We start from the raw sequence: 12,148 nt of genomic DNA on the forward strand, positions 1-12,148 counted from the left end.
AAAGTATCTACTTCCCAGAGTAGGCTTCACTCTTGATCTAAAAAGTCAGTTGTGACACCTTCCCAGGATTACGTTTGCTTGGGTTACAGAACTCAAACTCTTACCATGACAGCTTTTCTTCCTGTACCCGAGGTTCTCTTTCTGACTAGCTTCTTTCAGTTCCCTCCTTCCTTGCTAGAGACCTCAGCAAGAGAGTTCCAGTGGTATCTGAAGGCAGTTTGGCTTCAACATTGCCATCTTCTGGGCTTCTGGAATCCTCTCTTGCCTTAAGATCGAATTTCTATTGCGATCCCTAAATCTAGGCCATTAAATTTCAGATAAGCTTCACCTCTCAGGATCTGTATACAGATGCTTCAGACCTAGCTTGGTGGGGGGTGCTTGTTTGAACAACATCAGAGTCCTGGAATTTTCTCAGGGAAGAGGCTAAGCAGAGTGTGAATGAAACAAAGGCCTTGATTTTAACTCCTCAGTCCCTGCATTACTTTTGTCTGTAGGGCTCCTCTGACTGTTTACAGACAACACCATCACTACGTGGTATATAAACAAGCAAGGGGGAGGGGAGTCTTTTTGCCTTTGCAGACTACTCCTGATTGCATGAGACTTTGGCATATGACACCGGTTAATTCTTCAGACAGTCTATATTCTCTTGGGCAAGAATATAGCGGCAGACCCTTTGAGCATATTAAGGGCAGATCTTCACCACTATATTTTGCACAGGGTGGTTTTCCTATACATTGTTCATTAGTGGGTACTCCTCAAGTAGATCTATTTGCCTTCCCTCAGAACAGACAACTCAGCAAGTTCTGTTCGACAAAGCCAAGCCCTCTGGCTTGGAATCTATATCCCATGTCTTTCTCTTGGAGATGTATTATGGATGGGAAGTGTGGGAGAGGGGGAGTATTGATGCACCCTTACAGAGAGAGTACATAGGGTTAAGGGTCCAAATGTAGATGAAATTGTATTGTCAGCTAGGAATGATCTGTTGGTCTTTTGTGTTGTGATTTGAATCCATTTCATTTTCTCTGCCTGATCTGATTGTTTAGTCCACGAGTGATATGTTAGCTTCAACCTGGCAAAACTAGTGCCTTGAGCCCCTTGAAATATTTTTCTCCCATAAGTCACCTGATTTTGAAGCTTTCTCAAATTGCATTTGCCACCTCAGCATTCAGACGTGGTCCTGACTTTGGGCTAAAGCTATATGTTCCACCTCTGTATTTTTTCTTATTTCGGATAGACTCTTATTCCATGGTTTTAGTCAGTGTTACTCTTATTCTTATTGTATCATATGCTTTCATCCCCTTTGGATTTGATTTTTGGTTATTTTTCCATGATGCATGAGATTCAGCCCTACCTGATTTTGCATTAAAAAGAAAAAACTTCTTTCTTATATAGTGACTTCTGTTTTTGTCTTCAAGAATTTAGTTCTTGTTAGTATTGACTAACTCCTCCCTTTCGGGACAAGACTTTGTTGTTCTGTGTGAAATTTCTAGTCAGTATTTTGTGTGTTCACTGTCGTTTGTTGTGCTTCTTGTGATGCTGTGGATTGCAAGGATAAGAAGAAGCATTTCAAGAAATACTTTCATTGTGGGTGAATGATGCTCCCTCAGGATTTGCACAACCAGTGCTTGGTTTCTTTGGGGTAGAACATTTGACTTTTGATTACACCATCTGCAAGGTGTTTGGTCAGTAGGTCTTTACAGACAGGAGAATGGAAAGGAAAGGAAAATGGTTGTCAAGGGTAAACTGCCTCTGTATCTAGGGACAGAACAAAACATAGAAGAGGTAGAGACAGCCCAGGAAAAGGCAAGGAAAGGTCCAGTGGTAAAGATAGCAATTCAAACCCAAAGAAAAAGAGGTTTGAGGAACCCCTAGTTAAGGGCCATCAAAAATAGTTAGGTCAGAGCCAACTATAAAAATCAGTCAACATCTCCATTATCAGCTTAATCTCCCTTGAAGTTGATTGTTATAGAGGCTAAATCCCCTCATTGCATAGTTCATGGTTTTTCGGAGATATAGTTCTCAAGACTTCCTTTCTGCCTTCTATCTCAAGCATCCATCTGGTCTTTCAGTGCCTTCAGGAGCACCTTTGGTTTGGAACTGAATCATATGATAAGGGCTTTCATCAAGACTGAAAGAGATACTGATGTCCACCCCCCCACCATACTCCTTTGCTGGCTTCTTCCCTGGTGCAACCCTCAGATCTGGTGCTGTCGGCGATGGCCCTTCTTCCAGAGTCTCTCTCTTTAGCACCAACTAAAGCCCTGCCATTGGCTATTAGGACTTCCTTTAGATTCAAGTTGCTTCTCAGGATCAATGCCTTGATGTCCAGACTCATATTGCATGGTGTCATTTTTGGTATCAGATACATGGGTCAGCTATATTTTCTGATTCCCTCCTCGGGTCAGTCTTTGCTGCTTATTTAGAGGATGTCCTTGTTGAGGCTGCCTGTCTCTTCTACAGGAATGGCAGTGAAGGCACTCCGTGGGAGTGGTCCACAGATGAGGCAGATGTTGATTTAGCCTTTGTCACTATGGAAAAGATCATATTCTATCCTCCTTAAGCTACAGTACAGGCACCATTGGCATCTGACCCTCCCTTTGACACATTACATCTTTGGTTTAGCTCTAATCCTGCGATGTATGAGATGTTCAAGACAATGTCCTATAAAGAACTGCTCAAGTGCAGGACCAGTCCTCTGATGACTAATACCACCATCTGGAATGTGTAAAATCAGGCACACATACTCTCCAGATGAGTGAGTCACTTTAGATGCTGAGTCAGGGGATAGAGAGAGATCCCCACTTTCCCCTCAAGTGGGTCTCACCTTCAGTATGATCTTGGAATCCATGTACCAAAGGGGACATTTTCCTACAGACCCACCATTTCAGTATGAGCAGGTTCTTCTTGAGGCATGTGGTTCACCCCCTTCTACTACTTTGGTGATTCCCCTGATGTACCACCTAAATGACTTAGAGCCAAGAGGACATGGCAAGATCCTGATTATTTGCAAAACTCCACAAGAAAACCTGACAACATTCTTCATCCCCCTCCCACAGGTTAGTCCGATTTGGTCCAAGAATCCTCTAGTTCATTCCATCACTGTAGCAGCCGCTGCCAAGTAAAAGTTGATGAACGAAATGGCCACTTTCCCCAACAAGTGGTCAAGGGCAATGATGGCATGGGCAGAGATGCCCCATTTAATAGATGCAGAGCCAAAGGTCATGGAAGTCAACAGAACCAAGTATATTGGGGACCTTTCTCTGATGGGCAGTTCAGCCATCCCTGAACACCTACCTGTCTACTCTCCCCTAGAGGCAGTCAGAGAGACTTTTTCCTTCTACCTGCCCACACTGATTTCCATCAAGTAGAATTCTTGGTTAAAAAGGATAATTCATGTACAGGGTTATTGCATACCCTCATGAAAAAATCCACTTCCAGATGTACTGCCCCTTTCGTAATAAGTGGCCAGAAGAGAAGTCTCCTCTAATCTTTAGAAAAGAGCCATCAGAGGTCCTGCTGGGCCGGACACAGGTTATTTAAGGTTCTTTTTGGTTCCAAAGAAATACAAGGACCTCAGGATTGTACTAGACTTAAGTGATCTTAATCGGTTTTGAGTTGGGATAGTCACTGTTACAGCAATATTGCCTTGTCTACAAGAAAATGATTGGATGTGCTCGATCAACCTCCAGGAAGCTCACCTCCACATCAAGATTGCAAAACTGTCCAAGAGGTTTCTCTGCTTCTCAGAACCCTGCCCGTTGGTCTCACCACAATCCCCTGACTGTTTAGGAAGTGCGTGGCAACCTGACACTGCTCAGGATTAGACTTTTACCATACCTGTACAACTGGGTCTTCACTGTCGCATCAAAGGATCTCTTCTCAAGGCCAGGGGTTACTTGCTCCAACCCTGCTAATCCTTGGAAATTTATTTAGACTGTGACAAGTCACAACTACAGTCAGCACAAAACATTCAGCTGATAGGATGCCAGATACCAGATTCTGTTCAGTATCTGTCCCTCCAGAAATGGTCCAATCATTAAGGCTTACAGTCTGGAATTTGTACAGTTTTTATCTTCTGAAGTAGTTCTGGTTCTGTAAGCTGTAGACCTTATGGCCTCAGTTAGTCTAATTGTGGACCTAGCCTGTTTCCACATGAGAGTCTTGCAGTGGCTGCTCAGGGATCAATGTTCACAACTTCAGGACTGTATGTCACTGCCATTTTGAATAATGAAACTCTGCAAGAATCTGCTTTAGTGGTGTTTGACTTTTCCTTTTACCTCCACTTCCAGCCATAGTTATCATGGATGCCTCTTCTCAGGAAGGAATGATCTAATGTACATGGAACAGGTTGCCAATCTGCACATGAATAATATGGAGATGAAGGCAGTCCTATTCCTGCAGGAATGGCAGGACTTCTTGTCTCTAGGGGTGATTTCCATCTAAACAGATGGAAACAGTAATAATAGACTTCTTCTTTTGGCTTTTCCCGGTTAGCAGTCACACAGCAGATCACCTGTCCACTCACGATTGGCAGTGGGGGTTTACGGTGTCGAGTTGCCAGCCCAGCGCACAACCTTCCACAGAAGGCACACAAGTGCACACAATCACACCTAGGGACAATTTAGTGTCCAATCCACCTACAGCATGTCTTTGGGATGTGGGAGGAAACTTGAGCCACCTGGAGGAAACCCGCGTGACCACAGGGAGGACATGCAGACTCCGCACAGAAGGCACCCCAGCCGAGGATTGAACCAGAGAACCTCTTGCTGTGAAGCGGCAATGCTAACCACTGCACCACGACAGCCGCCCTGGAAACAGTAATAATAGACTAATCTTCCTTGTACTATAACGCCATAATGTATGACGTTAATCTTGCTTCCTGCTAGTATCTAATTTAAAACCCCATGTATCACAAATGGAACAAATCATTTGTCACCATGTCTCTTAACATTTCTTATTTTCCTGAAAAGACGTATCCTACAAACATACTACATTACTATTTTGTCTTTTAGCTTACTCCACAATTACATATTTTTTAGCCTAGTACTTGAACTGTTTACATTAATACTAGCAATTTTCTTAGACCTGCTTCCTTCCTTCCTTCTTTTTCTCTGTTTTTTCTTTTATATTTTGTACCCTCTCCCCGATAGACTGATTCACTTTTTTCCTTCATCAGCTCTTCTACACACACACATTTGTAATATCTGATGAATATTAAAATCCTACTTAAAACTATCTCTATATTTTGGTCTTTCTTGTTTCACTGTTTTCCTACTACTCACGTAGTCCTCCCCTTTTTCTGCTTAATCCCTGAAGTCCACATTTTATGCTGATACAGTATCTTCATGTTTTTTTTTCAAATTATTTCTTTCATATCATTATTATTTCCATGACTTTTTTTTTGTTTTATTTTATAGTCAGATCAGGAATTAACAGTTTCATCACATCCACTCCACTGAATAATGGAGGCCCAGTGGAAATAGGCTTTTGTTTTATGTATGGTGCAAAATCTATTCATATAATTCTTAGCAATATATGACCCTCTTTTTTTTAAACAAATTTAGCATTCTGAGGGTTATCCTTAATATTCAGTAATTTATAATACCCCAACCCTCATTCACATTTAAGACATTTTCATTATGGCATACTCTATTATTTTGCACTATCTGGTCTGTAGTCCAACATTAAGAAAAACTCATAAAACATATGCAGTATATTTCTCTGATTTTAGGATTAGCTGTTAAAATGTAAGATATTTCCAAGTAATGAGGCCTTTTGTCTTTACCTTACAGAAGAAAACTTGTAGTGCAGTCTCATAATTAAAATCAACAAGTACAAATCAACAAGTACAAATATTACTCTGTCATTGTCCATGTAAGTGTGAATGACCTGAGACGTACCTCCCTGGACTACATGAAAAGAGACACGGAAGAGCTCTCCGATCTTGCAGCCCAGGATAGCATTCTGCCATTGCCCAGAATGATACCGTAGTACAAGGACAAAATGATTGACTTCAACAATTAGCTAAGTTTCTGGTGTCATTCTAAGGGGATCCAGTATCTGTCTGCTTGGGATGACATGGTCGACAGACCACGATACTTTGCCACAGATGCCCTGCACCTGTCACCCCTGGGATTCCGGATACTGGCTAAGGCTCTTGCTGCCCTTATAGTGCCTTTTTTAGGCAAGGTTCAAATAACAAATTCACCATCATAGCAGAAACAGGCAAGCAAAAACTGAGGGTAATGCTACTCAATGCTAGAAGTCTAAATCTCAAAATGTACTCACTCGAGGCACTCCTTAAAATGGAGAACATCGATATCTGTGCAGTGACTGAGACCTGGTTCAAGGCTCCAGAGAGCACCCCTGCACTACCAGGCTATAACTCATACCACACTTTTCGGCCATGTAACCTGGACCGAAACACCAAAGGCAGAGGTGTGTCCATATTCATTAAGGATATCCACACCTCCAGGCTAGTTGCTGAGCATAATGCATTAGAAGTTATCAAAGTGCAACTAACTCTGGGCAAAACTGCAATCCAAATTGTAGCTTGCTACAGATCCCCCACCATGCCCCAGGATTCCCACTCCTCTTTTCTTGATGTACTGGAAAATATTAGGGTTCGACCAAACACCCTAATAATGGGCAACTTCAACTACCCCACGATTAACTGGGAAAACTACTTGTGTACCAACTCCTTAGCTCAACACTTTCTGGAATTCATAATCTCCAATGCCCTGGATCAACTTATCCATACCCCCACCAGGGGCAACAATATCCTAGACCTAGTCATTATCAACATGAGGGACCGGTGTTCCACACCTGAAGTCAACTCTTCATTGGTCCGATCCAACCATAAGCTAATTACCCTTGATACCCACATCCTGCCTCCACCCCCACCCCCCCATTAAGGAAACCACAGTAAAAAATTTCTCCAAAGCCATCTTCATGCTTCTTAAGACAGAAGTGGTGAACTTCATGACACCCATGCAGATGGACAGTACAGTTACAACTGCTGAATCCTACACAAATGCACTCTATAAGCACTTAAACAAGTGCATGGATCATGCTATGCCAAACAGAACCAAGACGCTATCCTGCAAAAAAAGGAAGCCAATCTGGTGGTCCCCTGCCATAAACTGTACAACAGAAGGAAGAAACTGTTGCAAAAGAGAGTAAAATCCCATGAGTGGAGGAGCTCCATGGTCAGCCTCAGTAAGAAGCTGAGATCCCTTATAAGATCCTCCAATGCTAGCTACGAAAACAAAATCGCCACTAATTCCAAGGACAACCACCAAGCATTCTATAGCTATGTCAAGAATCTCGATGGCAACACCCAGATCTGCTCTGAGTTACAGCACAAAGGCAAGAAAATTACAGAACCAACTGATATTGCCAACATCCTGGCAGATGGGTTCAGTGCTAACTTTACCCCCCTCTCACCCCCTAAAGGGCCCATATCTATACAGGAAGAATGCAGAGTCCCTGTAATCACAACTATGCAGGTAAAAGCTGCACTCTCTAAAGCCAAAAACACAGCATCCATGAGACTAGACAACATCCCAGGCTGCATTTTACACAAACTTCAGAACAAACTGGCTCCCCACTTAAGCACCATGTTCAATAATAGCCTCGCATCAGGCTTTGTGTCCACTGAATGGCACACAGCAACAGTTATCCAATTCCACAAAGGGGGAGCCACTACTGATCCTGGAAATTATCGACCTATTAGCCTGATGAACCTGGTCTGCAAGGCCATGGAACGTATCATCATGGAACTCATAAACAAAGACATTGGTAACCTCCAAACTCTGGATCCCACCCAGTTCGGGTTTGTGAAAGGCAGATCATGCCTCCTGAACCTGATTGACTTCTTTGAGGCAGTCACCAAAGCCGTAGATGAGGGTAATGTGGTTCACACAGCCTATCTTGACCTCGCCAAGGCTTTTGACACCATCCCCCATTCTGGAATTTTAGCTAAACTCACTAAACTAGGTATAAATCCCTACGTCACAAGATGGGTTGCCAACTGGCTCACTGACAAGAACTCACACTGTAAAAGTTGCAGACTCCAAATCTGACCTCAAAGCAGTGACAGTTGGAGTACCACAGGGTTCTGTCCTGGGACCTCTCCTGTTTAGTATCTACTTCTCTGAAGTACAGGCTAACACAGAAGGCCTCTGGCTAATGAAGTTTGCAGATGACTCAAACAAGGAGCCATAGTCAAGTCCCCAAATGATGTGGACATCCTACAGAAGGGCCATGCTGAGACAGATGCCTGATGTGAGAGCCATGGCCTCAAGCTCAATGCCAAAAAAGTGCAGTGTCATCCCCTTTGGTAAAAACTCTGTACCCATGAACTACCACAAAGGCAGCAATCTACTTAACATCGAATGCGTGATTAGACCTTGGGATCCAGGTGGACAGTAGTCTCTCTTTTGATCACATCGCCACAGTAGTCAGGAAGCCCTTCTATATGGCACACCTCATCATAAAAGGGTTCTCATTCAGGAAAAAAGATGTCATTGTTCCCCTCTACTCGACACTCATTAGACCCATTATAGAGTACAACTCCCTTTTGGAATTTACCTCACAAGACATCTGCAGCAGCTGGAAAGGCCACAGAAGTACCTCACAAAGAGGATTACTGGCCTCAAACAAATGCCCAACACTGACTGCCTCAAAAAACTCCAGCTTTACTCCGTAGCATATCTCCTACTCCGAGGTGATCTCTGCCTAACATATAAATCTAGGTCAAACCCAGAGCTGTTGGACATGCTACACCTAAACAAATCCCAATCCCTCCGAGGTACATGCTCTAGGGGCCTAAACCTTGTCACCACAATAAACAGGACATGCTGGAGGGATAGATTCCTGTCCCAGAGACTTCCCATACTCTGGAACAGGCTACCCATCTATGTCAAGCAAAGTTCTTCATTAGCACTCTTCAAGAAAAATCTTGATGAGTGGATGGGAAATAGGAAATACACCCCGGGGATCACTTCTGTGTCTCTGCTCAACAGTGGCACAAGAAAATAACTTTCTTGGGTGGCATAAGCCAGGGAACCTTGTTGGCTAGGCTTACGTAGGCCCTTGGGCCAATAGCCTAGTACCTACCTATGAACTTCTGTCCTGGCATATTTAAACCGTATAATGTTCTTTCTGGATGTGTGTCATCTCACTTAGTTCCTTCAGCTGCTTCTCGTGGAAAGACACCCCCCCCCCGCATATCACCAGTGTAAAACACTTCCTGATACTCTTAGTATGCATTTCACATCATCAGGATGTTTTTGTCTCTAATGCTCATTGCAAGAGTGAACGTAAACTTTCTGAATACTATAGGCCAAGAATCCAACTTCTGGTCTCTCTGTTACATCAGCCCAATGCATATCTCTCAATTCCATCTGTCTGTTTGGAACTTTGGACTCTTCACATTCTTCTGTCTTGCCTCCCTCCCCTGATGTATTTCTAAACATTTATAATACAGTTTTATAGAGTCTTTTGTTTCCTGCAGCACATTTATTATATTAAACCAATAGAATGGCAACAATTGTGCAAATAATGCAAACGCTTGATTTTTTTTATCGGCTACCTACTTAAGTCAACTTGTCATAGAAGTGTAATTAAAATGATGTTTGTGGGATTTTGGAGGAGGTGAATATCGCCTCTGGGGAGACTGATGTGTCCACAAATTATCACATTAATAACAATGTCCTAAGCATGCAGTCAGTCGTGAGGGATTTTGGCACCCAGATTGATAGCCACCTGACTTTTGACCACCATGTTGCTTCTGTTGTGCGGAACGCTTTCTACATGGTCCACCACATAAGTAAGGGTATCTATTCCAGGGACAAGGAGGTCATAACATCCCTGTTTTCTTCCCTTATAAGGCCCATTATTGAGTGCAACACTCTATTCTGCATGTACCTTGCAAAGTACATGCAGCAGCTGGAGAGACCACAGAGGTTCCTCACCAGGAGAATCCAGGTCCTCAAAAATTTAAGGTATACAGATAGGCTAAAAGCCCTATCCCTCTACTCTGTTTCATACAGACTCCTCAGAGGTGACCTCTGTCTAGCATACAATGCAATCTCAGACCCCACCTTGATGGGACTACTGCATATCCACAAGTCAAGCTGCACTCGAATAACCCACACATGCAGCTTCAACCTGGTCTGTGACATCAATAGGACTTGCTGGCGGGACAGATTTGTGTCCCAGAGACTCCACCATCTATGGAATAGACTCCCTCTCCATGTCAAGCAGAGTACCTCTTTACTCCTTTTTAAGCACAACCTGGATAACTGGATGGGAAACAGAAAATACACCCCTGAGATTCCACCTGTGTCCCTGCTGGACAGGGGCATCAGGTGCTGATTTGTCTATGCATGGGCTAAACTCTTGGTTAGGCTTATACGGGCCTCAGAGCCAATGGCCTAGTAACTTTCTATGATCCTTTTACTATGAGTACATTTTTACTATGTCTTAATCCTATCTAGGGAGGGTGAATGTGTGACCCATGTCACCATGGGAGGACCCCTCTGCCTTCCCATGTACTTGCTCAATGAAAGCTTCCACTGACATGCTACATGCACCACACTCTTCTTCCGGATTCTTTTGTTTACATGTGGCTGTCTCATTTTCCACAGGGTGGACATGTTAATTTTCCTTGAAGCTTTGTCATGTACCTAAGCTGTTAAACAAACTTTGATTACCGAGGCCATAATCAAGGCTTTATCCAACTAAACCAGTTAAGCTGAGTTTAATCCTTCCCCTCTTTTTAAATATCTATTTTTTTCATTTAACTTTCTCATCAGTGGAATTGTATTCATCAGACCTACCCTCTCACACACATTTCCTCCAAAAATGAAGACCTGTTTTACAATTAAATAGCCCTGTAAGTTTTAAAGGGTTCTAGTATGCCTTGACCACTTCCACATTGCCAACAATTCAAACAATGCCGAAAATACAGAAGACTGAAAATATCAACTTTAAGCATTTTTTTGTAGGGAGTAAGTCCCACTGCACTCCCACTCTCAAGCTTCAATATACCAGCTCCATGGTTGCACCGACTCAAAGAATGGGGAAATCTCCCAAAAGAAGTGACTCATTGCCAGTGGATGCTTAAAAATCACAATAGCAATGATTTCCTATGGACAACAACATTCAGCTTTGTATTTTGGCATCTCTTTCTTCAACATAATGAAGCTGGAGGAGTTTTAACTAGACTACCTGTACAGGAGCCATTTTAGAACATGTTTTTTAGCTTGTCTGTATTCCCCAAAACCCTTCATTTTCCTCAACCATATATATTTTTTTTACATTCAATACTTATGTAGTTCTCAATACCCAAATCTCATATGTCCCCACGTTTCCCTAGGTGTGGCCTGTTAGCCTACACTCAGTGCAAAATCACTGTGTGCAATTAGATTTATTCTGTCCCATTTGGCAGTGCCCAAAACAATTTTTAGCTGATGTATCCTCCTAATAACCTGCTATTTTTCTACCTATATCTGAAGATCAATATGTTTTAATGTGTCATTTTCTACAAATTAGCTATGCTACCTTCCCAATTAATGAGATTAGGGATAACAGTCAATATTTGTTCATTTCATTGGCAATATTTTCTTCTCAATAAACATCTCTTGAAAATTGCAGTCTATGCCTTTTATGCAGATTTTATTATACCGTCCAAATTTGTTTTAAGATGCCATGTTTCTTCTCTGCTCCATATCTGTGTAGATTTAAATGAGTACTACTTCATTTGTCAAACTGATTTTCTAAATGGGTTAATTTTGGAAAGGTGCAAGAGCTCTGATGTACTGATTAAGTACTTCAGAAACAATTACTTGTTCCCAAAACTGATAGCAATCCATAGAGCTCCCTTGCTCTAAACGTCTAAATCTTAAGAAACAATTCTGATCATGGGAATGTTCTGTTTTTGACAGAAGTTACACGGCAAGCAGGAGCTCATATAGCTTGATTGTAAAAACATTTATGATTGTCTGGGATTACTTCTAAACTTCTTGGAACTCCTAATTTTATGAGATACGAGATTTCCAATGTAAACTAAGGTACTCCAGCATTCCCAGTACTCATCTCATTGAGGGATCGTTGTGACTCGTTTTTTCATCTTAGTTCAGTG

The sequence above is a fragment of the Protopterus annectens genome, chromosome 9.part0 (assembly GCF_019279795.1).
Source record: "Protopterus annectens isolate FY-2018-M chromosome 9.part0, PAN1.0, whole genome shotgun sequence".
In the NCBI taxonomy this organism is placed as follows: domain Eukaryota; kingdom Metazoa; phylum Chordata; order Ceratodontiformes; family Protopteridae; genus Protopterus; species Protopterus annectens.